Source organism: Chiloscyllium punctatum, chromosome 28 (assembly GCF_047496795.1).
Source record: "Chiloscyllium punctatum isolate Juve2018m chromosome 28, sChiPun1.3, whole genome shotgun sequence".
In the NCBI taxonomy this organism is placed as follows: Eukaryota; Metazoa; Chordata; class Chondrichthyes; order Orectolobiformes; family Hemiscylliidae; genus Chiloscyllium; species Chiloscyllium punctatum.
This window is the reverse complement of record NC_092766.1, coordinates 35304968-35313525: the sequence shown is the minus strand read 5'-3', so window position 1 is coordinate 35313525 and position 8558 is coordinate 35304968. Positions and strand designations below refer to the sequence as shown.

Here is an 8558-nt window from a genome sequence, read left to right as displayed (position 1 = left end):
CCACCCCGAACCCCTCGATTAGATTCCAGTCTGTAACTCTCTCCCCGGGGTATCTGTTATTCTGTATATAAACCACCCCGAACCCCTCGATTAGATTCCAGTCTGTAACTCCCTCCCCGGGGTATCTGTTATTCTGTATATAAACCACCCCGAACCCATTAATTAGATTCCAGTCTGAAACTCCCTCCCCGGGGTATCTGTTATTCTGTAGATAAACCCCACCCCGAACCCCTCGAGTAGATTCCAGTCAGTAACTCCCTCCCCGGGTTTTCTGTTATTCTGTATATAAACCACCCCGAATCCCTCGATTAGATTCCAGTCTGTAACTCCCTCCCCGGGGTATCTGTTATTCTGTATATAAACCCCACCCCGAACCCCTCGATTAGATTCCAGTCTGTAACTCCCTCCCCGGTGTATCTGTTATTCTGTATATAAACCCCACCCCGAACCCCTCGATTAGATTCCAGTCTGTAACTTCCTCCCGGGCTATCTGTTATTCTGTATACAAACCACCCCGAACCCCTCGATTAGATTCCAGTCTGTAACTCCCTCCCCGGGGTATCTGTTATTCTGTATATAAACCACCCCTATTCCCTCGATTAGATTCCAGTCTGTAACTCCCTCCCCGGGGTATCTGTTATTCTATATATAAACCCCACCCCGAACCCCTCGATTAGATTCCAGTCTGTAACTCCCTCCCCGGGGTATCTGTTATTCTGTATATAAACCCCACCCCGAACCCCTCGATTAGATTCCAGTCTGTAACTCCCTCCCGGGCTATCTGTTATCCTGTATACAAACCACCCCGAACCCCTCGATTAGATTCCAGTCTGTAACTCCCTCCCCGGGGTATCTGTTATTCTGTATATAAACCCCACCCTGAACCCCTCGATTAGATTCCAGTCTGTAACTCCCTCCCCGGGTATCTGTTATTCTGTATATAAACCCCACCCCGAACCCCTCGATTAGATTCCAGTCTGTAACTCCCTCCCCAGGGTATCTGTTATTCTGTATATAAACCCCACCCCGAACCCCTCGATTAGATTCCAGTCTGTAACTCCCTCCCCGGGGTATCTGTTATTCTGTATATAAACCCCACCCCGAACCCCTCGATTAGATTCCAGTCTGTAACTCCCTCCCAGGCTATCTGTTATTCTGTATACAAACCACCCCGAACCCCTCGATTAGATTCCAGTCTGTAACTCCCTCCCCGGGGTATCTGTTATTCTGTATATAAACCCCACCCCGAACCCCTCGATTAGATTCCAGTCTGTAACTCCCTCCCCGGGGTATCTGTTATTCTGTATATAAACCCCACCCCGAACCCCTCGATTAGATTCCAGTCTGTAACTCCCTCCCCGGGGTATCTGTTATTCTGTATATAAATCAACTCCAGGAGAGGAGTACAACCTTGCGTTGTCCGGGGGTGGGACGAACCACCCATCAAGTGGTGGATATTGGTGCAGTTACACCGTTTGGAGAATTGCGCGGATGGGCACAGAAGTAATTGCGACATGGGGATAGCAGGGATCAGACCGGGCCGAACTGTCTGCCTTTCGGCGTTGTCTCATTCAGTGAGGAGTGCACGGCGGCAATTGGCACAGGTTCAACTCCCTTTTGACGGAGGCAGGCTTTAAGTCGGGTTGAGGGGTGTGGTTAAGGGGCCCGAATGGCATTTACGGTCCGGGACAGAATATGGGTGTCACCCTTGGGTTGGGACGGTCCAGCTTTAAGGGGCGGGGTCGGCGGCTCCTCCGCTCATAGGAAGGACAACGAAGAAGGGGGGGGTGGGGGGGGGGGGGGGGGGGGGGGTGGGGGGGGGGGGGGGGGGGGGGGGGGGGGGGGGGGGGGGGGGGGGGGGGGGGGGGGGGGGGGGGAGGGGGGGGGGGGGGGGGGGGGGGGGGGGGGGGGGGGGGGGTGGGGGGGGGGGGGGGGGGGGGGGGGGGGGGGGGGGGGGGGGGGGGGGGGGGGGGGGGGGGGGGGGGGGGGGGGGGGGGGGGGGGGGGGGGGGGGGGGGGGGGGGGGGGGGGGGGGGGGGGGGGGGGGGGGTGGGGGGGGGGGGGGGGGGGGGGGGGGGGGGGGGGGGGGGGGGGGTGGGGGGGGGTGGGGGGGGGGGGGGGGGGGGGGGGGAGGGGGGGGGGGGGGGGGGGGGGGGGGGGGGGGGGGGGGGGGGGGGGGGGGGGGGGGGGGGGGGGGGGGGGGGGGGGGGGGGGGGGGGGGGGGGGGGGGGGGGGGGGGGGGGGGGGGGGGGGGGGGGGGGGCGGGCGCCTGTACCCGCCCACCGGGAGGCGGGGTCGGCGACCCCGCCGGCCCGTCCTGGCCACGCCCCCACGCGGTGGGTGGGGCTAGCGCAGTCGCGCGGCCGGACAGTGGAAAGCTGCCGGGCTCGCTGATAGGCCCACAGCGCCACCAGTACGAGCGGTGCGCCCAGCCGATTGGCTGGGGACCGCCCAAGGGGGCGGGGTCAGGGCCATGCCCCCCTTCCCCACGCCTTACAAGGATTGGAGCCGGCGACGTCGCGAGCCCGGACAATGGCAGTGGGCGGGTCAGCGCTAAGCCCCTCCCCCGCCTTGGCACGATTGGAGCCGGCGATGTCGGGAGCCTGGAGAATGGAAGTGGGCGGGGTCAGCAGCAGGCCCCTCCCCCCGCCTTTAAAGGATTAAATCCGTGACGTTGGGCGTCTGGACAATCGTCGTGGGCGGGGTCGGCCCCCAGGTCCCGCCCCCACCAGGGCGGGGTCCTCGCGTCGCCTTCCTTCCACGCCCCTTGGCGCTGCCCAATCGGCGCCCGGCTTACTGGCAGGTGACGGTTGCCAAGGCAGCGGTGCGGCGGAGCCATTGGACGTCTGACGTCCAGCGCGTCGTGGGGGAGAAAGGGGCGGGGCCAAGCGCAAATGGCGGCGGCGGCGGACGACTCGGAGACGGCGGGCCCGGGCGGCTGGAGCCTGGAGGCGGCGGCCGCTCAGCTCGGCGCCACGGAGGCTGCCCTCAGGCTCTTCATCTCCATCGTCATGGGTAATCGGCTCGATCGGAGGCCCTCGGCCGCCGGTTGTCGTCGTCGTCCTCTCTTCCCCCGCTTCGTCTTCCCCTCAACCGCCGCCCTGTACTTGTCTGACTGCGCAGGCGCGACGCCGGCCGCCGGCGAGGGCGCAGGCGCCGCTTGCTCCCCGTCGGCTGCCGGACGGTGCGCAGGCGCTCTACCGGTTGCCGGCGGTCGCCGGTCGGGAGCGTGCGCAGGCGCCCTGCCGGTTGCCGGCCGTCGCCGTGTGTGGAGCATGCGCGGGCGCGGTCGACAGGTGTTGCGAGGGGAGAGGGCAGGTGGCTCTTAAAGGGCAACGCTCCCCCCTGCCTTTCTTAAACGGGCAACGCCTCTTCCCAGGTGGGCCCCACCTTCAGACAATCTTTGGAGTCAGAGAGGCATCCTGCATGGAAGCAGACCCTTCAGTCCGACTAGTCCATGCCGTCCGCCTCTCCTAACCTGATCTATTCCCGCTTGCCGATCCCCATATCCCTCCAAACCCTTCCTGCTCACGTGCCCATGGTTCCAGCCCTCCGACACTTCCTCTGGCAGTTCATTCCACACATGGACCACCCCCTTAGCTCCCTTTTTAATCTTTCCGGTCTACCCCTAAACCTACGCCTGTCGAATTCTGGACTGACCCACCCCGGAGGGGGGAAAAAAGACCTATTTACCCCCCTTATCCAAACCCCTCCCCCTCCTGATTTTGTAAACCTTTATAAGGGTCACCCCCTCAGCTCCCCCCACCCCAGGGGGTAAAGACCTTGTCTATTTACCCCCCTTATCCAAACCCCTTCCCCTCGTGATTTTATAAACCTTTATAAGGGTCACCCCCTCAGCTCCCCCCACCCCGGGGGGGGGGTAAAGACCCTTGTCTATTTACCTCCCCTATCCACACACACCCCCTTGTGATTTTATAAACCTCTCTAAGGTCACCCCTCAGCCTCCGACGCTCCGGGGAAAACAGCCCTCGGCCTGTTCGGGCCTCTCCCTGTAGCTCAGACCCTCCAACGTCCTTGTAAATCTTTTTTTGGACCCTTCCACAACATCTTTCTGATAGGAAGGCAGACTAGAATTGCAAGCGATATCCCAACAGTGACCCCTAACCCAATGTCCTGTACAGCCGCAACATGACCTCCCAACTCCCTCTACTCAATACTCTGACCGATAAAGGAAAGCTGACCAAACGCTGCCTTCACTATCCTATCGACCTGCGACTCCACCTTCAAGGAGCTAGGAACCTGCAACTCCAAGGTCTCTTTGTTCAGCAACACTCCGCAGGACCGCACCATTGAGTGGATAAGTCCTGCTCTGATTTGCTTTCCCAAAATGCAGCCCCCTCCCATTGATCTGAATTAAACTCCATCGGCCACTCATTGACCACCCCCTGCCCCACTCCCCACTGCCCTCCACTTGCTCACTGTCACCCTCTGACAGTGCCCGCTCCCTCAGCACTGACGGAACTGCTGCTGAACAAAAGAGACCTTTGAGTGTAGGTTCACCTGAGGCTGCCTTTTCCCTAATGCCCCCCCCCCCCGGAAAAGGTAGTGCTGAGCTGACCCCTTTGACCATTGGGATCCTGCATTGTGTGTTATCAAGACAGGGGGAGAGAGAGAGGGGGGACACCAATCAGTGTACAGATATCTCCCTGAGAGAGAGAGAGGGGAATGAGAGACACCAGTCAGTGTACAGATATCTCCTGAGAGAGGGGGGACTGAGAGACACCAGTCAGTGTACAGATATCTCCCTGAGAGAGAGAGGACTGAGAGACACCAGTCAGTGTACAGATATCTCTGAGAGAGAGAGAGGGGACTGAGAGACACCAGTCAGTGTACAGATATCTCCCTGAGAGAGAAGGGGGGGACTGAGAGACACCAGTCAGTGTACAGATATCTCCCTGAGAGAGAGAGAGGGGACTGAGAGACACCAGTCAGTGTACAGATATCTCCCTGAGAGAGAGAGGGGGGACTGAGAGACACCAGTCAGTGTACAGATATCTCCCTGAGAGAGAGAGGGGGGACTGAGAGACACCAGTCAGTGTACAGATATCTCCCTGAGAGAGAGAGGGGGACTGAGAGACACCAGTCAGTGTACAGATATCTCCCTGAGAGAGAGAGGGGGGACTGAGAGACACCAGTCAGTGTACAGATATCTCCCTGAGAGAGAGGGGGGACTGAGAGACACCAGTCAGTGTACAGATATCTCCCTGAGAGAGAGAGGGGGGACTGAGAGACACCAGTCAGTGTACAGATATCTCTCTGTACGAGCGTTTGATGACGTTAACTGCACTGTTTTCGGTCTAAAGTCCACCAGGCTGTGCCCTGGCACGGGGCGAATGTGCTGATAATCGGCCCTGGGCTGATGTTCGTGACTTTAGATTACTTACAGTGTGGAAACAGGCCCTTCGGCCCAACAAGTCCACACCGCCCCGCCGAAGCGTCACCCACCCACACCCCTTCGCCTACATTTACCCCTGCATCTAACACTGCGGACAATTTAGCAAGGCCATTTCACCTGACTTGCACATTCTTTTGGAGGGTGTGGGGAAACCGGAGCACCCGGAGGAAACCCACGCGGACACGGGGAGAACGTGCAAGCTCCACACAGTCAGGCGCCTGAGGCGGGAATTGAACCCGGATCTCAGGCGCTGTGAGGCAGCAGTGCTAACCCCTGTGTTGTCGTGGTTCGCCAAGGTCAGGCGCTGCCCCCCCCCCTCAGCCCAGACACAACCGTCCACTGGGACGCTGCCGTGTCCCCTCGGGACAGAGGGTGGGGGCCCAGACATCACTGCAACCCCCCTGAGACCTGCTGTTCCTCCCCCCCATTTTCCTCCACTGCACTGGCTGACCCCAGCACTTCTCCCTGTCCCCACCCTGACTCGAGTTGCCCCATGAAAAGGGGGAGGGATGGTGGAGACGGCCGGGGGTGGGGGTGGGGTTACCCCCCAGTTCCCGTGTCCTGTTCCTGAACGAGCAGCCGATGTCTCTTTCCCAGACGGGACTGTGCCTCAGGTGTCGGTTGGGAAGGAGCGGGATGTTTGGGGATGGGGCTGGAGCAGCTCTGTGCCCGGACGGTGTCCAGCTGCTGCTGGAGTGTCATTGGAGCTGCCCCCCCACCCCCCAACCCGCCCTCTCCAATCCAGGGGCGTGTGGGGAACATCCATCACCCCCCACTGCCTTGTCGATGGTGGGACAAGGCTTTGGGAGAGTCAAAGATGGAGTTACTCGCTGCACTATTCCCAGCCTCTGACACACCCCCCCCCCCCCCACCCCCCACTCCACCCACCCGCTCTCAGAGCCACAGGACCGATACGGGGCTGGGTCCCAGTGCAGTTTCTGGGCAACGGTAACCCCCAGGATGTTGATAGTGGGGGGGGAAGGGGGATTCAGTGACGGTAACACCATTGAACATCAAGGGGGGCGATGGTTAGATTCTCTCTTGTTGGAGACGGTAACCCCCAGGATGTTGATAGTGGGGGGGGAGGGAAGGGGGATTCAGTGACGGTAACACCATTGAACGTCAAGGGGGCGATGGTTAGATTCTCTCTTGTTGGAGACGGTAACCCCCAGGATGTTGATAGTGGGGGGGGGGAAGGGGGATTCAGTGACGGTAACACCATTGTACATCAAGGGGGCGATGGTTAGATTCTCTCTCGTTGGAGACGGTAACCCCCAGGATGTTGATAGTGGGGGGGAGGGAAGGGGGATTCAGTGACGGTAACACCATTGAACGTCAAGGGGGCGATGGTTAGATTCTCTCTTGTTGGAGACAGTAACCCCCAGGATGTTGATAGTGGGGGGGAAGGGGGATTCAGTGACGGTAACACCATTGAACGTCAAGGGGGCGATGGTTAGATTCTCTCTTGTTGGAGACGGTAACCCCCAGGATGTTGATAGTGGGGGGGCGGGGGAAGGGGGATTCAGTGACGTAACACCATTGAACATCAAGGGGGCGATGGTTAGATTCTCTCTTGTTGGAGACGGTAACCCCCAGGATGTTGATAGTGGGGGGGGAGGGGGATTCAGTGACGGTAACACCATTGAACGTCAAGGGGCAGTGTTGCGGTTGTCTTTCTCTGTGGTAACCCTGCCCCTCTCTCTCTCTCTCTTTGTCTCTCTCTCTCTCTGCCAGGTTATCCCTTTGCACTGTTCCATCGTCAGTTTCTGTACGGTTCAAGGCCTAACATTATCCACCTTTACAACACAGCGTTAGGGCTATGGATTGCGTATTTCAACTTTGGTGAGTCTCTCTCTGTCTCTGTGTCCATTCTTTCTCTTTCTCTCTCTCTCTCTCTCTCTCTCTCTCTCTCTCTCTCCGTCTCTCTGTCTCTCTATGTGTCTCTCTCTCTCTCTGTCTGTCTCTCTCTTCATTTCTGTCCCCCTCTCTCTCTCTCTCTCTCTCTCTCTGTCTCTCCCTCTCTCTCTCTCTCCGTCTCTGTCCCCCCCCCTCTGTCTCTCTCTCTCTGTGTCTGTCCCCCCCTCTCTCTCTGTCTCTCTCTCTGTCTCTCTCTCTGTCTCTCTCTCTGTCTCTGTCTCTGTCTCTGTCTCTGTCTCTGTCTCTGTCTCTGTCTCTGTCTCTGTCTCTCTCTGTCTCTGTCTCTCTCTCTCCCTCTCTCGATGAATCCCCCGCTCCCGGAGTGTCTCCCCCGTTCCTTTGGTCGTTTGAAGGACGGATTACCGGGACCATCCCTCCAACCGAGTCCGACCCGGGTGGGCCCTTGGGTCAGAGACGGGGACTGTGCCCCCCTCCCTCTCCCCCCCCAACCCTCCCCCTCGCGCGGGGGAGGGTGAGGGCGGTGTGTCTCGGGGAGGGCTTTTCCGAAATGGCTCTGACCCTCAGCGTGTTTGTTTTATTTTCTCTCTCTCTCTCCCTCCCTCCCTCCCTCCCTCCCTCTCTCTCTCTCTCTCCCCCCCCCCCCCCCCCGCTCCCCCCTCCCCTCCCACCGAACAGGTCTCCACATGTTGCATTCCCTCCTGTGCGTACTTTTCCAGTTCCTGGTTCTCCGGTTTATCGGGAGGACACTGATGGCCGTCAGGGTCAGCCTCACCTTCCAAATGGTAAGGGGCTCTCTCAACCCTCCGCCCGGGCTCCGACACAGGGTAAAGCTCCCTCTACACCATCTCCCAGGGACAGGGGGGGGTTAGATACAGGGTAAAGCTCCCTCTACACCGTCTCCCAGGGACAGGGGGGTTAGATACAGAGTAATGTTCCCTCTACACCATTCCCCCACTCCCAGGGACAGGGGGGGTTAGATACAGAGTAAAGCTCCCTCTACACCGTCCCCCCCACTCCCAGGGACAGGGGGGTTAGATACAGAGTAAAGCTCCCTCTACACCGTCCCCCCCACTCCCAGGGTCAGGGGGGGTTAGATACAGAGTAAAGCTCTCTCTACACCGTCCCTCCCACTCCCAGGGACAGGGGGTTAGATACAGAGTAAAGCTTCCTCTACACCGTCCCCCCCACTTCCCAGGGACAGGGGGGTTAGATAGAGTAAAGCTCCCTCTACACCGTCCCCCCACTCCCAGAGACAAGGGGTTAGA

At 59.7% G+C, this 8558-nt stretch overlaps 1 long non-coding RNA gene across 1 annotated transcript; it reads left to right on the top strand.

The window, feature by feature from the left end:
- The first annotated feature begins 2860 nt into the window (after positions 1-2860).
- On the top strand, positions 2861-8494 carry LOC140453845 (uncharacterized). Its single transcript, XR_011952503.1, has 3 exons — positions 2861-3014; positions 7150-7257; positions 7969-8494. It is a non-coding gene; the product is annotated as an uncharacterized lncRNA (long non-coding RNA).
- The last annotated feature ends 64 nt before the right edge of the window (positions 8495-8558 follow it).